The sequence below is a fragment of the Lagenorhynchus albirostris genome, chromosome 17 (assembly GCF_949774975.1).
Source record: "Lagenorhynchus albirostris chromosome 17, mLagAlb1.1, whole genome shotgun sequence".
NCBI classification, from domain to species: Eukaryota; Metazoa; Chordata; class Mammalia; order Artiodactyla; family Delphinidae; genus Lagenorhynchus; species Lagenorhynchus albirostris.
In genome coordinates, this window is record NC_083111.1 from 46,904,405 (window position 1) to 46,930,001 (window position 25,597).

Sequence of the window (25,597 nt, forward strand, 5' to 3'; positions counted from 1 at the left end):
TGAGAAGATTTCTGGAGAGATACGGTAGCTGGCTTCACATCTTCACATTTTACAGAACATTCGTGAAACTGCCTCCTAATTAGCATGGCACCAGCGGAGGGTGCTGCAGGGCACAGGCCAAATGATTGGGGTAAATAATCTCCTCTCTGTGAAGCACTGTAGCAGGAGCAAAGGCTTTGCAGTCACACAGACCTGGGTTCTAGGCTCAGCTGTGAGCTGTGTGACTTTGGGCAAGTTGCTGAGCCTCTCTGTGCCTTAGTTTCCCCAGATCCAAAATAAAGAGGCTAGATTGGAAGACTTGAAAGATCCAGTGTAGATATAAAATTCCTTGGTACCAAAAATGTGGCTTATGTGCATAAAATAAACAAATGGAAATTTTAAGGTTATCTTATTTGGATTTTGCTCCTGAACTTGTACTAATATTGGTGATGAATACGAACAGCCAGCTTGCTTCTGTTGCACTCCACGATGGCATGTAATGATGGAAAAGAGCTGACATGTTCACAAAAGCACTTTTCTCTGTGGGTAGGAGTGGGAAAGAGTCCCATTTAGCTGATATCACTAATTTTTAAAGAAAACCATATGAGCTAAAGAGAACTGAAGATGAATGTGGGAGCTATGAGTCAACCACTGAATTTCAACTGCATTAATTTTACATTATAAATGACACAGTTTTAAAGTTTCTTAGATTTTATAAAACTTGTGATTTTTCTTTAAAAAACCTCATCCAGATACATGCCAGTGCATGTTAAAAAAAATACTGAACATTTATCCCCATCCTAAAGCATCTTTAAAACAATGACTATGCTCTTAGCTATTTTCAATACAAAATCCATTCTCTAGCAGCCTTATAAACTGATAACAATACTTTTTGTGAAAACTAGCTTCTTATATAAAACAGTCTGTTATCCTTGTGTGATTTTTTTTTCCTTTCAAATTGTTTTATAAGAGATAATGTTGCTTAAAAACATCCAGCATTTCCATTAGCAAGGAAATATTCAGAAGGCCTCTGGATAAGCAATACTTACATATAGTTCCTTTAATCTTAGATATCTAAGTTTTAACGGCAGAAATAAGAGATTGCTTTCCTTTACTGTGGTAGAATCCAAGTAGCATTACAAATGTTCAGGTAGAGAACTAAAATGTAAGACCTAGAGATTATATAAGAGAGATCCGTGTTTGCCATCCACGCCTCAAAGCAAAACAAGACCCAGAGGCAGAAAAGCATTTCAAAGACTGACTTAGAGGACTAGGGAACATACTTCTATCAAATCAAATTTTAGGACAATCTTGAACTGTGGCAAGAAGAAAAGAACACTGTTAAAAATAAATATTCCTTCTCTTTTAACCACAGACAGTTCTGCAACATCTTACATTAGCAACACAGACAGACTGGACCCAGTTTTAGTTCATTCGCAGTCACTTAACTGCTCCCAGCCTCGGTTTTTTTCATCACCAAAATGGGGGTGATGTTATTGCTATTTATTTACTGCCAGGGTGAGCGTGAGGCTGAAACGAGACCATGCATGTGAAACGCTCTGTAAACCATACAGCACTTCACTTCACACCAGGGCTGTCCTGGTGTGGGTGGAGCCCGCCTGCTCACGGCCATGCTAACGGCCTGGAAAGAACTAGGAACTGTTGTCTAGTAACACAGGCTGCTGGTATCAAAACTGCAATGGGCATTCAGTTAGAAATAGCATTATTAGGGGAAAAACTCTGCTCTGCCCGTCGTGACAGCGACAGGGTGCTGCTTCTTGGCGTAGACCTGCCACTCAAGCTAAGTTCCACGCAGGTAGAAAGATTCACCATGTGGATCGAAAGGACAGAATTGTCTCTGGCTTTGGGTTTTTTTTTTTGTAACAGAAAGCAGAATTCTCTTTGTTTAAAAAAGAATGTGGGGGAAGGAGAGTGTATGTGTGTTGTTCAAAGGCTTGAGAAAATGGTTTAAGCAGCTGGAGGAATAAAGGAAGGAGCACTGAGGAAAGGATGTGCAAAGTCTAAAGGTGGAAGCGACCAGGAATGGATTGCATTTTGGTGACAAGTGAGGCAGGTAATGGTGAGAAGGCAGGATGCTCGCATATTGAAGAGTCGCCCTTGGAAAACAGGCTTTTCCTTTTAATTAGCTTTGCTGCTGGAAGAATCTCCTCCTTCCAGTTCCTGACCATTCTCCCAGCCCAGAATCGTTTGCCGTCCTCACGTATCCTAAGGGTGCTGTGGGCCGGCTCTGATTGGGGGCGGGTCAGTAACTGCAAGGCCACTTCACACACTGGGCCCAGAGTCCCAGAAGGAAGAGCTCCTGCGACAGGGAGTGTTCCCCCTCTAAAGGAAAACCAGGGGGAGCACAGCCTTTTTGATGGTGACTTAGACACTTTTTAAGCCAGATGCCGTTCTTCGGATGAGGTAATGATTCCTCCCTCCCTGGCCCGCCCACTCCCCCTCTGAAATGTTCTATTTTCCAGGAATATGCTGGAGAGACTACTTGTTGTTCCCCAAAGTCTGTTCCCTTCCTCCCTCTTAAGAGAATCTGCTTTTACTGGTTGCCCCAAATAAAGACAGCATTTCCCAGCTTTTCCTGTGGTTGGTTAAGTGCTGAGACCATCTTCTGGGGAGGCAGCATGCTCTGCCTCTCTCTCCTGCCTGGGCCGAGGATGTGGACATCTCGACCACGCAGATGAGGGCCATCCCCCAGGAATGATGAAGCAGGAAGACAAGGGGAGCTTCGGTCTCTGACATCATGGAGCCACTGTGTAAGTCCTAGATGGCCAACCTTCAGCCTATTAGTAAGAGAGCAATAAACCTCGATATTGTTTAAGCCATTGATACTGCAGGTCTCTGTTAGAGGCAGCTGAACCAATAGTCTAACAAATGCACCGTCTTGACTCAGTTTTACCTTCTTACTCTGATGATTTATATTCAGAGTATTCATTTAACTTTGTCTACATCTGGGGTAAAGACGTTTTTGAAGGACCCAGCAGCTCTTCAATAAATCTAGTTTTCTCCAAAACTATTCCAGCAAATTCATGTGATTGGGAAATTAGTCTACTAAGTAGGGATAAAAACGGGGTTTTTCACAGGAGACTGTTTGGGAGAGCGAGCGTATCCAAAATATAGTCCTCAGCTACATCTGCAGAATGCTATTAGAGCCTGTCTGCTCAATTACGAGCTGGTGAGCCTGCGCAGAGACAGAGAATGTGGACGCACACGCATGACAGCAGGCTGGGCCCTGGACACCTATAGGGGAACAGAAATCAGCTCGGCTGTGCTAAAATGGTTCTCCACAATATCTGGATAAGAACTGAGCACAAGTGAGTCACCGAAGTTAAAGATGAAAAACAACAGCTGAGGCTGGACTAAGAGACCAAGGAGCCAAAGCCAAGTCTGTCATATATTATTTTACAGTGTTACAGGGAAAGGGAGAGGTTTTGGAAAGGAGCAATGTGGAAGAATCTGCGTTGGGCTAAGCCCCCCAGATATGTGTGTGTATATATGTGTATATGTATATACATACAGTACTCCAGGGTTAGAGGATAACATCACTTTGGACAATATTCTTTACGTAAAAATTCATTTCCATAATAAAGAATTTAACAACTATAGCTTTCAAAGAATCTTAGAAGTAGAAAGAAGACCCCTTGGGATATGGTTGTTCAAGCAGCTGTAAATTCACACAAACTGCATAATAACTCAGTCTTCATTCCACCACCATAGAGTGAGGATATTCTGAGTAATCTTGTCAGATGTAGGGATAACCTCCATCACCAGCACGCCCCCCCTAATTTACCCCAATAGGAATGGTCTACCCTTCCTGATTCCTTTTTTAATAAAGTTTCATAAATTGTCTTTTTAATTAAGCATTCTACATTTTTTTCAAGGAAAACAGGTTCAAACTCATTGGCTTGTATCGTCCATGAGTCACCTTTTGGACAACCGGGTTGCTGTGTTCTTGGGTCCTGTCTTTGGGTCACTCATTTCTCACGAGCGGTGAGAGCTTACGGCTACTCAGTTATATCTGCAACTCTTTTCAGTGCCCTGAAAGCAAGCTTTTAGGACCTAGAGACCAATATATTTTGTACAGCCACTTATATGGAGTGTTGTTCTCTTTTAACCATGTTTGTTTCATCCTTTCTAATTCTGAGAGCACTATTTTTGATGGAGAAGAAATGGAGAGGAGTTATTTGTTGATTTGAAAAGAAACAGGTATCATGTAGAATAGAGCCTTTAAAAAAGTGTTACATTTTTCTAACATTTAAACAGCAGTGGTTCTCCACCCTGGCTGCACATCAGAACTGCTTAGAAAGCTTAAAACAAAAAAAAAAAACGAGAAAAACCCCACAAAACACAAAAATACCGTGCCTGGGGCCCCACTCCAGATATCCTGACTTAACTGGTCTGAGGTGTGGCCTGGGTATCTGTATTTTTCTAATGTGCAGGATTGCAAGAATCACTGCAAATCTAACCATTAGAAAGTATAACTTTTTTTTTTAAAGGCCTTATTCTATAGGTAATCTAGAGGGCCCATAAGTTAGGTTGCAGCCATGCTCTGGCAGATAAAAAGGCACTTTCAGGCTGTAAGCCCACACACTCATGAGGGCCCTGGGCAACAAGGTGCTGGCAGGCTTGACTCAGCCCAGTGGTTCTGAAATTCTCTCTGGATAGAACCTTCTGAGGACCATGTTTGAAATGCAGATTCCTGGAGCTCCCTCCATGCTTAGGTGTTCTGAATTGGTTGGGGAGAGAAGGAAGGTAAGGGCGACCAGGAATCTGCATTGGTAACACAAGGGCCAAGCAATTCTGATGTTGCCATCTCACAGACTTAGACAGCGGCACGTGGCCTCGTAACACACATGAACTACACACATTGAGCACAGTTTAGGGTATTCAAAGTAGAGCTTTTCAGTGTCAGGTGTGAGCCTGACCGACCAGGGCTGGCTTAGAGTTCAGGTCTGCCCCTTGACCCACAGACCCAACAGGCAAAAAGCCTGATTCTGGACCAGAGAAACACACTGACCAAGCCATGTTTTCTGGGTGGTGCCCATCATTTCTGGGGTCTGTCTTTACCTATCCCTCCCCAACACAGGGTTCTGCTATTTCTTCTCACTCTCCTCCTCCCTTAACCTTTGCACACAATTTCTAAGTATTGACTAGCCCTGGTTGGAAAGCCGCAGCCTCACTGGCCTAGGCCTTCCTGCCGGTTCCCACCATCCACTGGAGAGCTCCATCTCGCTCAGGGTCTGCGAGGCACCTGAGCCACCTCCTCCTCCTCGGGTCAATCATGTGCTCGTGTGACAGAAGGGCCTTCTTTAGGACTCCATCTCTTTTGCACCATAGTCCCTTTTTCGTTTCTGGCCATGAAATCCTACCTATAGTTTTCTAAACTCTGTAATCTACACCTCATGAAAGGCGAGCCTTCTAGACCGCAGAGCTGGACTCTGCCCTGTCTCGGAGCGATATCTCTGCTTATCCAGGCCCTCGCTGGCTAGAAGCTGGGCACAGCTTGTGCTCTGTTTTGTTTGAGTTTTCACACTTTTCCACTTTGGTCTCAATACCTTTCTACGCATCACTGTGATCTTGGCAATGATGCATTTTTCCTTCTTGGTGAGAAGTATATCTAGATGCTTGACCCTCACCTTTCCTTCATCTTCTCAAAGACGGAACCGACATGTCAAAAATCTAACAAATGCACTCTTTTGGCAGAGTGAACGTTCTAGTAAGGGTTCAAAGAGCTGAAATACATGCTTATTTTTTACCACATCTTGCCCCTCTTTGGATTCGGGTTGCAGAAGCCATGGCCTACAGACGCTGGTAATGGCCTGCGGTCCCTAAGTTTTACAGAGCCCCCATGGTGAGATCACTTCTGATACTCTCTCCTTTCACCTCCACCCAAATACTCTCCACCACACTTCTTCATGCAGGGTTCCGGCTTTCTGTGTACTTTTATCATTTTTGGACATTTACTGCCCCTCTGCCACCCCTTATTTCAGGGCTTCCATATTCCAGTCTGAGCCCTCTGTTTCAGGGGTATCTGGGAAATACTGATTTCTTCCAGGCGTTAACATCTCAAGTTCCCTTTGCTTAATACTCACAATCTCCTAACTTGAAATCAGATTTTCCCTTTTTTTTCCATGCAAATTAGGATTCTTCAATTGCTCACTATGTCACACTTCTCTGATGAACGAATAGCCAAGGGCTATAGTTTCACCTGAGTGACTTTCCCACCTTCGCAAATTCCAGCTCAAGTCTTCTTGGTGAAGTTACTGCAACTCTGACAAGCACATCTTCCCTGACCTTCACAGGGTGAGTTGCGGCCCTTGCCATGACAGTTGTTCCCCAGGTCATCTGCCTGCCAAAGGCAATCAGGAGTTTCGGAAACCCTTACAAAGGAATTGACAAGAGATGGCTTGGGCTCGTGACTGACCGTGTTGCTGACACGTGGTGGTGCTTTCTGCCCCACGGCCAGGAAGCCCTCGATGGTGGGTCACAGCGCAGCTGGATCTCAGAGCCAGACCTCATTACTTGTCCAGTGTCAGTCTTAACGTTCGTAAGTCCCCAGTGCTGACCTTTGTCCTGCCTGTAGCTGCTGCTCGCATTTGCTGAGGTGGGAGAAGGCCTCTTGCCCCTCCTGTTACAGTTCCTTTATTCGAGTCCTCGGAGGCAGCCTTACTTACCAGTCAGCATTCTTAGAGGAGCCTCGGATTCACCACCTCAGAGCTGGTCAGACGCCTCAAGGGCACCACTCAGACCCAACGTCCAAGGGCTCTTGGACACTGGTTTCCTGCTGACGGGGACCTGCCTCCCAGTCCCTCAGGGCCCGGCCACCCTGACGGTCCTGAGCAGCGGCAGCCCTGCTGACCCAGGCACTGCCCACCCAGTAGTAGGTGGGGGCGGCTTGCGTTCTCTTTTTGTTTGAGAATCTAATCCCAGCGAAGTGGGGTGAAGAGTATGAGTTGCAATGTTCTTTTCACAACTTCTACCTAAATGAGAATTTAAGACTCCCCAGACCCCACGTCCTCCTCCTCTCTGTCCCCTGTCACAACAAAACTCTTGAATCGGGAGGTCTAAACAGGCTGTTTCTACTTTCTCATCTCCCATTAATCTGCCTTCTGTCCTCACGACACACTTGAAGATGATCGTGTTAAGATCACCAGTGTGCCCTGGTGTTGCCAGGACGTTTCTCGTTCCGTCTCGCTGGCCCTGGTCTCTGCGGCACTGGACAGCGAGTGTTCCCTCCCTGAAGGAACCCCCTCTCTGTGCTGCTTGACCCCATCCCCAATGCCGGTTCTTCTCTCCTTTCCTGCCTCCTAGCCGCCCTCTACCTAACTTCTGAATGTTGGGTTCCTCAGGGCTTGGGCCTACTACCTCTTCTCTTTTCTAAGTGATTTCACCCAGTCCTACAGCTTTCAATACCTTCCACAGGTTGACAGTTCTGGAATTTATACCTGCAGCCCCCAGAATACGTCCACCGAGCATATGTCCACCGAGACATACTTGCTTCAAGTACAATGTACTGGACATTACCGCTCGGCTAACACACATCCCAAACATGTCCAAAGGTGAGTTACTAATTTTCTTAGCAAACTCCTCCCAAATCTGTTCCTTCTCTCATATTCTCCACCATCTCAGTATATGGCATCACCCTCCACTCAGCTGATTAAGCCAGGAATCTGAGTCGTCTTTGATTCCTTTTCTTTCGTCCACAGAGAAGCCATCAGTAGGCCCAGGTGATTCTACCTCTAAAATACGTTCTACATCAGCCCACTTCTCTATTGCTCCCACTCAGGTCCAAGTCTCCAACGTCTTTTGCTTGAGTTAGTTATACTCTCCTAATCTGTCTCCACTACCACACTCATCGCCTTCCAAGTGACTGTCCACATGGCAGGAAGAATGCTCTTGACTAGATGTAAGTCATAGCATGTCACTCTCCTGCTCTGAACATCTTCAGTTCTTCCCATTGCATTTAAAATAAAGCCCCAAAGCCTCACCACAGCCACCAAAGCCTTGTCTCCTGCTCACCTCTAAACCTCAGCCCATGCCACTCTATCCCTGGAGTGTTTGCTTCTCTCCAGCATATATAAGCCCTCTTCCCATTCTTAGAATAGGCTAAGTTCTTTCCTGCCTCCGGCCCTCTGTACTTGCTATTTCCTCAGCCTGCAAAGCCCAGGTTACCTGGCCTCCAGAGAGGGACCTGATGACCACCATATGTGGAGGAACATACACCTGTGATACTCTCATGGCACCTGGCTACCTGTCTGCCCAGCAGACTACAAGCTGCCTGAAGGCAGGGACCCTTCTATCATGCTCTGGGTTGCAGCCCCAGTGCCTGATACATAGATGATCAAAACTTAACAGTGATCTAGATATGGGTCCTTTCACCTATAGGATTCTTAAGGGCCTATCTTCATATGCCACAGTTCCCCAAAAAAGGTATGCAGTTTAGGGTCTGCAGCACCCCTGAAAGTGTACTGCTAAAATCTCCTTCAAGACAACCAACCAGCTGTGGGAAGTCTAGTTGACTGATAGCCCCTGCGGTTGCCTGTTTGGACCCACTACTGTCTTCATGCTAGGCTATGCTCTCCACCCCCTCCCCAGGCTGCCCCCGGCCACTGACAGCTGAGCGAGGGGAGAGCGCTGGCCCATCCCTGCCCCACACGGGGTTTCTCTCCTGGGCAGCTTCTGAGGGCACCCCATGGGTCTGGCAGAAGCTTTCTCAGAACTGCACTGCAATCTGAGGGTTTTGCTACCCCATTCTTCCCTTCTTCTCGCCTTTCTCCCTCACAGGTTTGAGAACTGCACCATGGTCCAAAGGCTTTAATAGGCTATTCCCGCTCTCCCCCTTTTATCCTTCATAGGCTCTCCCCCTAATCTCTTAAAAATTCCAATCCTGTTTTGACATCGGCTTCCCAGAGGCCCCTTCAGAACCTTGAAAGATTTGAGACTATAAACCAGGGTCCAGAACAACAAAGTCTCCTATTTGACACTATGTATAAAACCATCTGTTCACTTCCCACACCCCTTTTCCAGGCATGACCTTCAACTAAGAGAGATTTAAAAATACCACCTATGCCCTGGAGCCCAGGTTTACCCCCCAGGGCTCCAGATCACTACAGGCAGTGATCCAGTCCAGATTTCGTTTCACATTTGCTCCCACAGGAGAATGGTAACCACTGGCAGACCTGATCAATTCTGGTACAACTCAGGTCCACGCTCCAGAAAGCAGCCTTAAATTCATGCTCAGGCATCTATAAATCCCTCAGTCACCAACTCCTGCCCCTTGTTTTGGTACTAGTGACATAATGTTTGCAGCAGCTAGTGACTAGAAAGCTTCAGTAATTTTGTGGAGGATAAAACCTGCTCTCTTCAGGAAAGAGAACCATATGCGATTTTATAACTTGTATGTATATATATATATGTGGCATTTCTTTGCCTTCTCTGATTGAAAATCGGTATTTATTTAGTCCTGCTCCGTGTAAACTCCATGAATACCAAAACTGTGTATCTGCTTCATTGCTGTACCCCATAAAGGCACTCAGTAATTATTTGTTGAGTAAACTGTCCTATAGGTTATTTCACATGATCTCATTTAAGCCTCAAAACAACATTGGGAGGTAGGTATTGTTCATTTTACTAAAACTCAGAAGGATCAAGTGACTTTCCCAACGTTACCTGGCACTCTCCAACAATTCAGACACCAAACATTCAAACAGCTTATATGGGGTCAGATAATTAGGTTGCTTATTGTGTTTGGCTTACATTTATTGAATACTCTGCTCCAAGCACTTAATAATACTTTTATCACATTTAAGAGGTAATTAACTTTTTATCATCCTTATTTTATGGCTACGTTGAATGACTTGCCTAAGGTCACATAGGTAAGGGGCAGGGTTGAAACTCAAACACAGGTGAGTTCAGAGCCCATGTTCTAAATTCTCACACCACACTGCTTCATTCCAAATGACAAGAAACAATCACTGCCCCCCAGACTTTAAAAGAACAGATAGCTACATCTTTGGGAGACTAACAAAATGTCTGGTAGAAGCAGTAAACCACAGGGCAGAATTACATTTTACCTTTCCCTAAAAGAAAAGTAAATGGATCTCAGTGTTAAAACAGTAGCTTGGGGAGATCAGGTTTGACAGCGATCTTGTCATTGGCAGTATTCTGTTGACACTGACACTACATGACTTAAGGTACCCACGTCAAGATCTAATGATAAAAGGACAAAACAAAACGGGCAATGTCCTCTCAGGCTGCAGTGGAAAAAAAAATTGTGTATATGAAAAAAAGAGAAGGTACAACAGTACAGAAGAGTTCAGAGAGCTAAGCAACCATGTGATGTTCTGCCTGAGGTTTGGTGTTCCCAGCAGTTTGGCATTTGACCATTTTAATCATACATCACATTCCTATACTCAGTACTAAGAAAAAATTTGCCAAATGTAGGTTTTTGGATTATCCACTGCTGTGCCGTTCAGCCATCCTTGAAAAAGACAGGGATGAACATTCAAAATATGGTATTTAACAACTAGTAGGGCATGGGCTAATCAGACCAGATCCTGGACCAGTGCTGGTATGTGGTCCAACAAGCCCCTTCTCTGCCCGGTGTCACCCCTCTAACTGCTGCATCATGAGGAGGCTGGTGGGGGGCTGAGGGACAGGATGGCTGAAGCAGTAGGCATCACTTGGGGTAGTCAGGCCAGTGGTTATTCCTAACTAGACAGAAGTATTTTGATATGGTAACTGGCAGGGCCATACAGGTGGGTACGGCTAAAAATCAGCTCTGGACACAGGTTAATTGGGCACCAGCTAGTTTCAACCCTTTAAGTGGAAATGTTTGACACTGGACTTTTTCCTTATTTTATTATAATTATTTTAATAAAGAACCAGCTTAGAATATGAGAGAGCCAAACCTCTATGTTTGGACTTAAAGGTCACTTCATTGTCTTGATGCATTAAAAGTATTTTCTTCGAAATGCATTTTTCCTTCTAATCTGTCTTCTCCCAGGAATCTGATGGTAGTCACAACAGCCCACAACAAGTAGATTTATTCTCTTAGGCTTGTAGTTAGACTTTCAAGAACCAAACCAAAAAATACTAGTAAACTTCACTTTCTACGGTCATGTTGACACTCTTTATGGAAATGGCATTGAAAGTTGAGCCGTGACATCAAGCTGCAGGCCTCCCTCACACTGGGAGCTTTTGCATATACCAGCAGTCTGTGGCATTTTGTTAAAGTGGCAGGCTTTCTTATTAGAGCCTAACACAAGCCAATTAAAATCTGGTTTTATATAGAGTTGGTGAGCTTTGTAGTTAGAGCTTGCAAGGTGTTTTAAATCACAGTGACCCAGTTTAGTTCAGGAGCAGTCTTTGTCAATAGGTTGACCACTGGGCATAGGACTTTCTAGCTGTAGACAATGCAAACGATCATTAAAAAATAGTAGCATTTTGAATTTGAAATATCAAAACACAAACTAATCAACCCACCAGTCAACAAAACCAAAACAAAAGGAAAACCACTTGCAAGGTATAAATGAAAAAATAAGGGATTTTACTTATTTTATATCTGTACGTATTGGTTGAATTGTTTATCATGAAGAACTAAAAATGACCCTCAACAAGACTAATAAAAAACAAGATAACTTTGAAGAAAAGTTCCAAAGCATTTAAGAGCTAAGGTATTTCCCACTGATATTCCTTCAAAATATCACAATCTTCAAATATTTGGAACACTCACATGTATACAGACTGGATGTCCCGGTCCAGCAATGCATTTGCACAAGTGCCTCTTCCAGGGAGTGCTACCTTGTGGACAGCTAACAAGAAACACATTTTTGTGTTTTAATTTCTACCAAGTACAGGAACAGAGCTCAATGCTCATTACCCAATAAAGCAGGTGGTTATCCTCATTTTAGAGAGGAGGACTGTGAGATTCAGGGATATGACTTGAGTTTACTATTCAAAGTCACTTAGATTCTAAATGGCAGTGATGGATTTGAACCCAGGTTTACCTATAGGCTGAGAAAGAAGCCAATGCTATTTCCTCTACATCACTGACTCGAAAATATTTTCTTCCTGCTACAAGACACAGGCCATTTGACATTTGCATGACATACAGACAGGCATATCTAGGGCCATACATATGATTCCTGACTTGGTGGCTTTAATTGGGTTCTTTCTTTCCCTCTGGAGAGAGCATGCTGAAACGCAACTAAGTGGTATTCTTGTGAGGGATAGTCTTGAATCCATCCTAATTCACAGTCTACAAACGTTGGTACGTAAAACAGTCATGAGTTAACATCCAGCTTTTCACGGCTGTAAACCACACACTAGCACACTGCACACCACCCACCCCTCAAAGGGCTTTACACCTGAACAAAAGCACTTCAATGTACTTTTAAAAACTCCTCACAGCGCTACCAAGAGCTTCCAAATGGCTCCTCCACCACTTCCCCAGGCAAACGTTCTGGACACACAGCCCTGTAACCAATGACAGCCAGTGTGTGTATTTTTAACTCAGAAATTCCACTTGTAGGAATTTTTTCAAGGAAATAGCCACTGTTACGTTTGTCAATTTAAAATAGTAAAATGGATCTCAGGGGTTAAACTGTGGCCAGAGAGGATATCACAAGGTTCGTATCTCCTTGTTCAACCAACAGCGAATGAGTAACTCGAGGTATGCTCTATTTTCATGCTACCAATGAAGGCTGGTACACTTTATACATCCCTGAGGTTGGAAACATCCAAGAGCATGGGTTCAGAGGCTATATTTAAATATGGCCTATTCAGTCATTTCTAAATATTTTATGTCAACATTTTAATTATAAATTAAGCCTAAAATTATAAATTAGGCCTAAAAAATGAATGCCCTCACAGTTCCTTTTAAACTGTCAGCACTTCTTCCTGTCAACTACAAATAGGTTTCTCCGGCCATCAGGGCTTTAGGTCTCTTGGAAAAAGGCCTTGGTGGCATGGATAGACGTCTGCCATGTGACACTGCCTTGCTTTTCCAGTCAGTGGTCTACACCTGCTCCTTCCTTGCCACTCAGCTTCCACCCCTTCTAGTTTCCTGAAACCACCCTCCCTTGACCTCAGGGGAACATCTGGAGGATGGACTCTGCTGTTAAGAGTGTGTTTAATCCACGCTGGCACAGAGCAGCACTCACTGAATGAATGGTAGTTCACAGCCCTGACTACCCAGCTTTTTTTTGCTCACTCTTCGCTTCTGCGGGCCTGTATATCCTGGTAACCCTCCTACCCCTTCGACTGCTCTTTCAGTTACGGTTCCTAGCTCCTTCTCTACCCATCCTCTAAAAGTGAGGGCTTTCCAAAGTTTTATACTCAGCTGCTTGTTCTTTTGACTATATACTGCCTTACAGATATCATCTATTTCTAGGTTTCAAAGATCACCCTATGCATATTAATGCAAATCTCTCTTCAGTCCTGACTTCTCTTAGGTCCCAGCATCATGTTCAAAACTACGTGTGCTAAATACTCAAAAAAAGTTGCCACCCGCCCCTTACCAGTCTACTTTTCAAGGGCATGCATCTTACATTCTTCACATGCTTTGCAAAACATTTTATACACAGCATGGACCCTTCTTACATTTCATATCCTTTTATTAATTTACATAGATCTATGCACCTGTAAGTTGCTAGAAACTCTTCAGCTTAAAAACAAAAGGGAAACCAAGATCCCAAGTTCTATGCTAAAGAGCAATGGTTTCCAAAGTGAGGTATGTATGTTTCAGGTGCTAATGCAAGATCATCTACTGGTATGTGGAAAGAAAATATTAGAATTTTTTTTTCATATTATCCTATTTTAATGTCTTCTTGTGAAGGCTTTATAATTACAACAAAAGTACACGCATATGATTTATAAATACATTAGTAGTGTATAGAATTTTTTTTACTGACAGAATTTGCTATTTAAGTATGGAGTCCACTGACATCAAGAATGGTCTTGACACACTATATTTATATTATTACAATACCATTTGCCAGGTGATAAAAAGAAGCACCTCTAAACTAAGTTTGACATCTAAGGGCCTATTAAAATACTGACCGTAAATACACCCTGCTGTCAGATGCACATCTCAAATCCAAATGTGATGAAGGCGTCCTGTCTCCGATCCTCACTCAATATTCCCATTTAAAATTTATAAGCAACTGAGAAAGATGAGGACAAATAAAGATCAAGCAGTTTATATGTTACAATAATAAGAGCAGTTCTTCCCACTACTTTTTCTATTTTCCTTTTGATAAAACTTGACTGAAATACAGAACAATCCAAGCGCCCCCAGCACTGTGAATTACTTGATATCACAGGATTGAGGAGTAAGAAGAGATCTCGGAGCCTATCTACTTTGCCTCCTGCCAAATACTAGGAAATCCGGATGCACTGTCCCAGACATGATCACCAACACCTTTGCTAAGAACTTTGGGGAACAGATGCTCGTTCCACTAGGTAAGCCATTCCGCTACTGGATAGATCCAGGCATTGTAATGATTCTTCTTACAATGAGGTCATCTCCACTCATGGCTTCAGATCTGCCCCCTAGGACAGCAAAACACTGCAAGGGAGATGCCTGGAAAGCTGCTAACACGGGCTACCGTCTATTCACCATCCTCGACCTCCTCCTCCTTTGAATGGAACCTAGCTAAGCAATGTTTCACTTAAAAACAACAAAGACACCCAAAATCAAACACCAGTTGCAAATGAGAACTGGCAATCAATGAATGAAGATGGCTTTGTGTAATTAATGTGTTCTAAACCAAGGTTGCATTCCCACCTTCTAAGGCAAAGAAATCATGCTTGACCCATAAAAAGCCTGCAATAAACTAACACATTGGCTCTCACTTGAAAAAATGCCAAGACGGATTCCTGTCCATATTTTGGACTTGCAAATGCAATTTCTAAAAATCCTAACTAGATTTACAATTCTCCCACCTAAACTGTTTCTTGTTGGTTTTACTTATGTTTCAGCCCAAAATCTTTCTGAATTGTAATTCTCTTTTAGCTTCCCTCCATACTTTGTGTCCCCCGTAAACTGATCACATGCGCATGCATGCACGTGCGTGCGCGCGCACACACACACACACACAATTTAAACTGGACAGGACAGAGCTTTATGGAACTTGACATGTTGACAAATAACTATTAAACACATCAAAACAGAAGTTCAAAATTAAAGTCCACTCAAGTGTACTATTGCCTATATGAAATCTTGCTATCACGATTACAATAAATAACTCTGCCTTGCTGAAATTAAGATATATTATCAAGCTGTCCCTTGATTTCTTCAAGTGTATTTTTAAATGCATCTCATAAAAGGACAAATATTTTGCAAACTATAAAGTATTCTACATGTACAGCATTGCCTGTAACAAGTACTCTTTATGGCTTAAGTTATCCAGAAAAGTAAATCCAAAAAAGTTTTTTAAAATAATAACCCACAGGGCTTCCCTGGTGGTGCAGTGGTTGAGAGTCCGCCTGCTGATCCAGGGGACACGGGTTTGTGCCCCGGTCCGGGAAGATCCCACATGCCGCGGAGCAGCTGGGCCCATGAGCCATGGCCGCTGAGCCTGCACGTCCGGAGCCTGTGCTCTGCAACAGGAGAGGCCACAACAGTGAGAGGCCTGCGTACCGCAAAAAAAAAATAAAATAAAAAAATAACCTACAAAAGCAATGAGAATGGTTTCTTGCAATTTAGGGAAAGCTCCATTTGAAAACAGTTGCATGCTCTGCCATAAACATTCAAGTAGGTACAAAAGTAAGCCAATTCCTCTTCTTAAGGATCCTAAAAGAATGGTACAAATAATGCTGAACAAAGACTACTCCAAGTGGCTATGAGAGTTAGAATTGGACAGTGTCAGGAAAAGTTAGAGACAGGCCTCAAAGGAACAGAAGAGAAGAAAGGTGGCACTCTAATTAAGAGGCAGAAAAATTGTGTGGAGGCAAGAAAGGGGTAGTGAGAGTTACTCAGGAACAGCAAGCAATTCACTGTAGCAGGAGCATGGGATCAAATACGGCAGTGGAAGAGGCTGGCTGCTAAGCACGCGCGGGGGCCAGATGTGGAGGACTCAGTCACAGCCACGGCTTGTGTGTGCACCTGGTGGGCAAGGGAGACACCTAACAGCTTCGGAGGAAAGGGGTCTGACTGGAACTACACATGAATTTAGTCCAAGTGAGGAAAAGGGAGGTTCACAGTAAAAAGATAAGTATGTATTTACCTAGAGATTAAGAGCACATTTACAATCCTGCACATCCTTTAATATTCTCTTTTGTGCTTTCTGAAAATCAAGACACAAATTACCTATCTCTGGCCTTCTGGGTATCTTCTCATCTGTATCACTTTCCTAGAATGACAGTAGTTCAGATTCAACAATGTCAAGTTCTACAAATTCTTATAGCTTTCTGAGTTGTAATTAATCAAGGCCAAGTGAAAACTCAATGAGACCATGTGTCCCTTTGGTATTTCATCATATTGGGTTTGTTTCATTTTTACAGTGAGACTTTTACAAAATACATGGCATATAAATAGGACTTGCTAAGGCAGCGCTACCCAACACCCATTCCTTGTTATTGCTGTTTAACTCAGGAACTTTGCCCTTCTAAAATTTAGTCTCCTGACACTATTTTTAACAGTCTGCAGTCATGTTTCATGTTTATTGTGTACTCCTCTTTCCCACATTTAGTACATTTTTAAAAATGCTGACCTTCAAGAAAAAAAAATCAGCATTTGAGTTGAGTACTGAAGAAGGGATGGTATTACATCCACATGAAGAGACTGGGCTTAGATGGAGAGAAGAGAAAGCATTTCAGTTAGAAAAAGTACAAGCAGAAACAGGCAAAAAATAAGAAGGGTATGTGTGAGACACATTATGTACTGAATACTACATTTCCGTAGAAGGGCAGGGGAAAGGAAGAGAGTGGGAGGAAAGCTAACAGTTACTGAGCACCAATGACTCGGCAGGTACTCATACTCAGGATGTCATTTACTCCTTAAGTCAGAACAATTCTTTGAGGTAAGTATTAGTTTCTGCATTTTATAAAGGGACTGAAGATACCGTAGCTCAGAAAGGTGAAATAACCTGTCCGAGTTCACTCAGCTAGGGAAAAGAAGAGCTAAATGTGAACCTAGATGTTGACCTTTTTCTTATGGGTCATTTAACTACAGCTTTAAATAATCTCCTATTTAGGAAGGAACTCTGTTCCTATCAGAAATACTCCTGGCTATTCAAAGCAAGGCTTAAATACAGTCTATTTTGTTACTATGAAAATCCATATATAGAATTATGAAATAACAGAATTTAAATGCAGATGAGAAATCTAGAGAGATCTAGAAACACGAAAGGCAATTTTGTTACTGTAACTTGAACCAACTTAACATACTAAAAATTACTGTCCTATTTCTTCATTAACAGGCAGGTATCAATAAATCAAAAACAACTTTCATCAGCCCTGAATAGAAAATATGCATTAAATGCAAACTGTGGTTTTATACTTTATCTGTTAAGATGTCCAGCAAATAGTGTAGACAGATCCTATAATTTTTGTACTTTGTGTAAAATAAGTTATGGGTTTCACAACCCTAGCTATCTATTGTCCCCTGGCAAGTTCCAGTTCTTCTTAGTTTACTGTGGATAGTAGACTGAATATAGTTAGAGGACCCCAACAAATAAACTGGCAATGGACAATTCACAAAAATAGGAACTATAAACGGTTAACAAATTAAGATGCTCAGGCTCCACTAGAAATTAAGGAAATACGCCATGCTTAAGCTACCAAATTCACGGAAAAGTGCTAGTATTCAAATGAAGGTGATGCAAAAGCATTCAAGGTCAAGTGTAACCTGCTCCCCTATACTATCCAGCCTTCAACTCAGGTTCTCTCATCTTCTACTTTAATAAACTACTACACATTCTTCAGAATCTCATCCCCTATCTCCTTGCAAGAACTTTAAAGTTTATGATGTTTAATTCTAAACGGAACTAAAGCCTTCTGTATAAATTTGAGAAAACCTAAATGATCAACAACAGAGGAATTGTTAAACAACACAAAAACCTATAGCAAATCTATGCAATGGATCATTATACAGCCACAAAAATTCACTTACACGAAGTTTATAACATGAAAAAAAAACTCCACTTGTTATAATGTGAAACGGCAAAGTACAAAAACATAATGTGCAAAAAATGACATGAAGGTATGCATTAACTTAAAATATATATTTGCATGTATGCATACGCACATGTGTGTGTATGTGAGAGAGGGAGAATATTCACCAAAAAGTTTCTGTCATGGTGAATTTTTAAAATTCAACTTTAATATATTCTCTAGAATTCAATACATAATAAAAATGTATCACTTTTATGATGAAGTAGACAACAAATATCACAAAGAAACATACTGTGTGTAGCCTGGGACCATTTAGAGCAGAGGCAAACAGCCCTAAACACAGCTCTTTGGGTCCTAGCAGTACCACTGCACTACAGCAGAGCAAACTTCTACCTGTAAATCTGCATTCTTAATGACCTTGAATGATCCAAAGTTAAATTATGGACAAGGAAAGTGCAAGAGGTTGTAAAGATCTCTATCAAAACAGTACCAACAGCATATCTCACTGTTAAATATTAATCCTCCTAATAACCTAATAACATGTCACTCCCCTGTCCCCAAACCCTGAAAGTATCCCCACAGTGTTGTCAGTAATATGAACTATTCACTGCAGGGTATGCACATCGCACAATCCAGTCCCGTTCTAATGCTGCTCCCCGCTCTCACCCCATGGGCTCAGAGGCTCTCATTCACAAGCCTTATGCTCTGGTTGGCCTACTCACTTTCTCTCAAAGAAACTTTATGTACTTGCCTGAGCTTTTGCTCACTCAGCCACCCTCACTTTTCTTCCCCTATTCACTCCTCCTCCCCCCCAGTGACTCCCCATCCTTCCAGGCACAGACCAAACTCTCCAACCCACACATCATCTCCTTCCTGTATATTCCTGTAGAAGTTATTGCCTATAAGACACACGAAGCACCTAACCCTATAGCCTAAAATTACGTAAATATGTTATCTCCTAAAATGCATTTTAATTTCTAAAGATTAGGGACCTTTGTTATATATTTTATAATAATAAATTGCTTTTATATAATGCTTTAGTTTATAAAGCAACTTCACATATATTACTCTCAACAAATATGTTGGTAACTTAGAATGCCTTAAGAAAACAGAAACAAAAAAAAATTTTTTTTAATGACAAAAGATTTTTTAAAATGAGAATACTTCAATAATGATGGGCAGAAAAGTACTCACTCAGAGTCCACCACCTAAAGATCTGGGAGAATGATACTTTTCTTCCCCACAACCCACAGATATATTTAGCTAATGGTGGGAAAAAGTTCAACATTCATAATTAAAAACAACAAAACTGGGGCTTCCCTGGTGGTGCAGTGGTTGAGAGTCTGCCTGCCGATGCAGGGGACACGGGTTCGTGCCCCGGTCTGGGAAGATCCCACATGCCGCGGAGCGGCTGGGCCCGTGAGCCATGGCTGCTGAGCCTGTGTGTCTGGAGCCTGTGCTCCGCAACGGGAGAGGCCCGCGTACTGCAAAAAAATAAATAAATAAATTAAATAAATAAATAAATAAAAAATAAAAACAACAAAACAAAACAAAACAACCCTCATACCCAGTGTCCAGATCTTGGTTTCTAAATACCATTCTCCAATAAAAAAATACCATTCTCCAATCAGGTCTCTCTGGAGAAATAGTTCATTCCAGAGCTGGGGCAGGGGACATAAAAGATCAGCCAGGAGCTTCTTGTAGTAATAAGGAAATGCTCAAAAAGGGATGGGGCATGTCAAAGGGACATGTGAGCCAATCTGAAAGAGCTCCCAATGGCCAAAGCCAGAATAAACTCAACAACAAAATAAGAGTATTGGACTTCCCTGGTGGCGCAGTGGTTAAGAATCCACCTGTCAATGCAGGGGACACGGGTTCAAGCTCTGGTCCGGGAAGATCCCACATGCTGCAGAGCAACTAAGCCTGTGCGCCACAACTACTGAGCCCGCATGCCACAACTACTGAAGCCTGCGTAGCTAGAGCCCGTGCTCCACAACAAGAGAAGCCACTGCAATAAGAAGCCTATGTATCGCAACAAAGAGTAGCCCCCGCTCATGGCAACTAGAGAAAGCCCGCGCGCAGCAACGAAGACCCAATGTAGCCAAAAATAAATTAAAAGATAAAATTTTAAATAAAAAAAATAAATAAGAGTATTGGATTATGAGTCCATATGGGTATAAATAAGTGACTGAATAAACAAATACGGAGAAGAAACAAATCTTCCTTATGGAAGAATTCTAAATTATCCCCTCCAGCAGGTGGAGCTAAATCCCTACGCCCCTTGAGTAAGCGCTGGACTTACTTTGAAAAGATAGCATATGGAAAGAAAAAAATAGTAACTTTCCATTGGAGAAACCTGATAGACAGCACCTTAACCAAGTGACAGAGGCTAACATCACTAGTGATGTCATGTGGGGATCATCCATCCCCAAGATGATAAGAAAGGCACTTCACCTTTGTGGTCTTCTTTCCAAAAACCTGCTACCCCAATGTAACCATAAGAAAAACATCAGACAAATCCAAATTGAAAGACATTCTACAACATACTTCCATGCATCTCAAAATTGTGAAGGTCGTAAAGAATAAAGTGAAGACTGAGAAACACAGACCACAAGAGACCAAGAAGAAACGATAACTAAATACAATATGATGTTCTGGACTGCATCTTGGAACACAAAGGATATTATAGATAAACTGGAGTTGATGGTAACATACCAAGGATGGTTCCTTAGTTTTGACAAACAAAATAATGTAAGATTATAACATTAGGGTAAACTGAAATTGGGTGAGGGGATACAAGAACTCCCTTGTACTATCTTTACAACTTCTCTGTATGCCTGTAAGAGTTTATAAGACAGAAAATTTCAGAGATCCAGGTCAAATAATATGTAGAAGCATCCTGTATCAAATCAAAAGATTTGCCCTAAGTTTTCAATACTGTTAGCCTAGCGGATGTCTAACTTGCAGCCAATGCTGCAGACTTCCCTTTCTTCCTCAGTAAAAGTGTTCTATACTAACAGGCAGTACCTCTAATCCCAACTGGCATTTCTCCTAAGTCCTTTGGATGAAAGGATGATCAGGAGACAAAAGTCTGAACAACATGGTACAAACAACATAAAAGTTTATATGAATGTCTGTAAATAAAGGCATTTCATAGTTTTAAAATCTAGTTAATTTTACCAGATGCTTAAGTCTTGGTAGGATATATTTTTTAAAAATTAAATAAAATAGATTCAAGGCCTTTAAAAGACAAACCTTGCCAGTACACTATATTCCCATTTAATGAGTAAGGATTTCTGGGTATCATAGTTTTCTTAAAAAAACCTACATTTATAAAAGCACTTCAGGGGCTTCCCTGGTGGCGCAGCGGTTGAGAATCTGCCTGCTAATGCAGGGGACACGGGTTCGAGCCCTGGTCTGGGAGGATCCCACATGCCGCGGAGCAACTGGGCCCGTGAGCCACAACTACTGAGCCTGCGCGTCTGGAGCCTGTGCTCCGCAACAAGAGAGGCCGTGATAGTGAGAGGCCCGCTCACCGCGATGAAGAGCGGCCCCCGCTTGCCACAACTAGAGAAAGCCCTCGCACAGAAACAAAGACCCAACACAGCAAAAATAAATTAATTAATTAACAAAAGGTGTTGTTATAAAAAAAAAAAAAGCACTTCAGGGATTTCCCTGGCGGTCCAGTGGTTAGCACTCAGTGCTTTCACTGCAGTGGGCCTGGGTTCAATCCCTGGTCAGGGAACTAAGATCCCGCAAACCGTGAGGTGTGGCCAAAAAAATGACTTCAGCTGTTCTACACAGGTGACCTTATAAACTGATGACACGTGTAATAAAAAGAGGCAATATTAAGATTTATGAGATACCTTATAAATAACATTACTTTGATATTAAATATCAATTAATATTAAATCAATATTTACGCCAAAGTGGTCTTTGGCAAACCAGGATGTATGGGTATGGTCACCTTAGCTATAGACCTCATTATGAGAAACACTGTTACACCGTTATAGAGGAAATATTATGATGGCCTATTTTCTAATTAAAATTTTAATAAAATAGAATCCAAAATGCAAGTCCCATTCTGAATTTTACAAGGCAGAAGGTAGTGATAAAGTGAGGTGCTTATGTCTACAAAACCCTAAGCCATTAGTATTAATATCATGTAAAGGAACAATGATGCTCATAAATTAAAAAATGATTAGAAAGGAATATGATTTTTAACATAATTACTTCACAATATAGATATGCCCATATGGATATAAATAAATGACTGAAGTCTGTCTGTATATGTGCAGATTTAAAATTTGCAGCCATATTACACACAGAAAAGCTGGAGCTAAAGAATGGCTGTTCAAAAACAAAAACAAACAAAAGAACTCCAAAAATATGGTAACTTAGTAAACAGCTTAGCCAAAGAACATTTAAAATAGAAGATATTTAATTTTCAGTTTCATATGGTAATCCACAATTAATAAAGACAGGTTGTACTTTCATTAATAAAACATCTATTTTCTCAGCCAAGCAGACAGATGTTTTATTAAATCTTCACATTGGGAGCACTTAAGGTTTTTCTGAAACTTTAACAGATAAAATTAAGCTAGCCTGAAAGATCTCAGAATGTAAAGTCACAGTAAACACAACCCCCTAGTGTTGATCTTCATTGCAATACACTCTAAAAAGTATATTATCTGTGACCAAAACTAAACCAGACCAAAAACTACCCCCAAAACGAAAATTCTAGCACAAATGAATGAATGCAGATTCACAGGCTTAAATATATTTCAGTTATAGTTTGGACTGTGATCGATCACTGTATTATAGAAAAAGGCCTCTACATTAACCACATTTTAAAACAGGTACAGTATATTCCACATACTTAAAAAATGAAAAACAAAGACTTGGGGGGGTAAAATAGTAATGTTGGTAAAGCCTATCTTATTCATGCTACATACATCCCAGTATGATATGATTAATTAGCTATACAGTATCTTAATATAAAACCAAAAGTGTTATCTCAAATCTGAGTCTATGTCTTTAAGGACTTATCCATCCATTCAATTCAATTAACTGATCTAAGCATTTTTTGTTTTAGTATTATTTTTATATTAGTAGCTAATTACTTCCCCCTTCCAACAGCTTACACTTATTTATATAGCAAGGTTCTAAGCAACGTTTTTCCTTTTATTCTTAAGAAGTATTCTATAGACCTCAAACAGATAAGACTAAAGGGAAAACCTTGAGAAATGAAAGAAATCTCTTGCCACCCTTAGAACTACCAAGTTCTACACTCAAGAGACAATTCTAAATTGAAAAATGAAAAAAAAATGGGAAAAGGCAATATAAAAATTTCCTAAAATGTAGAAGAAATTAGACTAATTTAGTTTTCTTTAATATCTTCTTTAATAAGACATTACAGCACACAACTGAGCCCCCAGTGTGTCAGTTAAACATGGGGATGTAGATGCATACGAAGGAGAATGGAAACGTTTAATCTTAACCCCGTTCCTTTTGGCAACTAATGGCAATACAGAATACAAAAGGAGCAATTCTGTGTATTTTATCAAGTCTTTGAAGACACCATAACAGTTTTATAATGAACTTTGCTGTGATCTGTTAAAGAATCTTCAAATTAATGAGGATGTTTAAAAATTGTAATCTTCCCCTTACACCGATTTAAGCCAAACACAAAAAATGGGGACTGCACTAATAATTCTCGCATGAAAGAATTAATGTCTTATGCTATATCAATGCAGCCATCTCCCTATCACTGAGATCTAAAGTTAAATATGCTGTCCTCAGCTGCTTATAAAAAAAGGGTTAAATATAAGAACATAAAGCTTTTATTCTGAATTAGTCAGTAAAACAAATAAAACAAAAATTAATCCAAAACTTGTAAAAGGTTTTTAAATGATTTGTTACTAACATAAACATACATATGCTCAAAGCACTTTTAAAAACTTTTAAATTGTAATTTAACCAGAACTTCTGTTAATAACCACTATAAGCAATTAGGCCAACTCTAATGTTCTGGTAACCAACATATTGGGAATTAACAAATAATAAATCTGAAACTGAGGAAATCAAATACATGAAAAAAATGATTATTTTTAAAGTAAGAGTATAACAGGAGTTACTAAGGAACTATCACCACTGAAGCTTTTCCTTGGAAATATCTTATTTTAAACTTACAGTGAAGACAAACAAGGCGGGCAGAATATGTACAGTTACAAAACAAATGCAGTGATGAGTTACAGCAGAAAAAGGGAATGCACTTTGTAATCCACAGGATCAGATTTGCGGCTCTAAGCAATTACCAGTAAATATTTGAGTGTTCTTCCTAGTCTATGAACTTTAAAATTTAAACTGAGTTACAGCGGTTTCACTTGTATTAATAGTTGGCAAAAGCAAATTAGAAGAAACCCAAATTAGTCTGTTTTAACTGGGTAGCATTTACCTCATTCATTGGAACCAACCCACTTCCCCATCCTTAGAGCAAAAAAAATGTGGATATTGGCCTATTTTAATATTTTTCTAGTTCAAACGGAAGTCATACTGTACACAGCCTTTGATTTTAGGAACCAGAACGAAGTAAAAATCAACTACTCACTTAAAAAGGAAAGGAAGGAGAAGGTTCTGGGAATTAACCCAGTCACAAGCCATTCCAATCTTTCTGTTAATGCAAAATCCATTCATAAATTGGCCAAATTGTTATTAACTTCCAAAAACTCCTTTGAAAATTATATTTCAATTTCAAATGAAAGAACTTGAACCATTTTCAAAGAGTCAAGTATAATTTATAAAAGATAGATCTTTACCAGTTCACATATGTTCCATCATATTTTGTATTGAACAGTAGGCTAATTACTTCATTGTGGCATATACTTCAGAACCTAATTTTTCAGATGGGCTGACTGACAATCCAACCACTTTAAGGAATTTATCAGCTATCTACAAGCTAGACCTGGCTGGCAGGTATAGCCAGGTCACACAGCAAGTTTAAATATTCCAACCTCAATCACAAGAAACAATCAGAGGGGAAAATGACACATGATTGCAATATACTAAGGCAGCAGGTAAGTCATTCTTCACCTAGGCCAGCAGCTGCCAATAAAATCGTGTGCACATATTTCATGAATGAGTCTGCTCTAGTTTAACTATGAACATGCCCCTGAACTTAGAAAGGGAGATAAGAATTGCGCTTACAATTCTAGCTGATGAATTCATTAGATTTTTATAAGGCAAATAATGTAGAAAGTTAGAACAGAATATCTAGAACCATTTATCCTGTGATGTTGTAAAATCAAAGTACTACTTTATTAAATGAGTTATTTTATACAATATGAACATCAATATAATTACAATTGTAAAAAAATTTTTTATAACAAGGATGGACTGATTTTCAGATTTCCAAATCAGAGTCAACTGTACATTTACACAGAATTGTCTTTGCATGAAGCCCAAAAGGGAACAGCATAAAAATGAA

At 40.9% G+C, this 25,597-nt stretch overlaps 1 long non-coding RNA gene across 2 annotated transcripts in view; it reads right to left on the reverse strand.

The window, feature by feature from the left end:
• LOC132508072 (uncharacterized) overlaps positions 1–15,617 on the reverse strand; it is a 33,030-nt gene extending 17,413 nt beyond the window's left edge. For both annotated transcript variants that reach the window (XR_009536412.1, XR_009536411.1), the window contains exon 1: positions 14,056–15,617. This is a non-coding gene — a long non-coding RNA (uncharacterized LOC132508072). The remainder of the gene's footprint in view (positions 1–14,055) is intronic.
• Between the last annotated feature and the right edge of the window lie 9,980 nt (positions 15,618–25,597).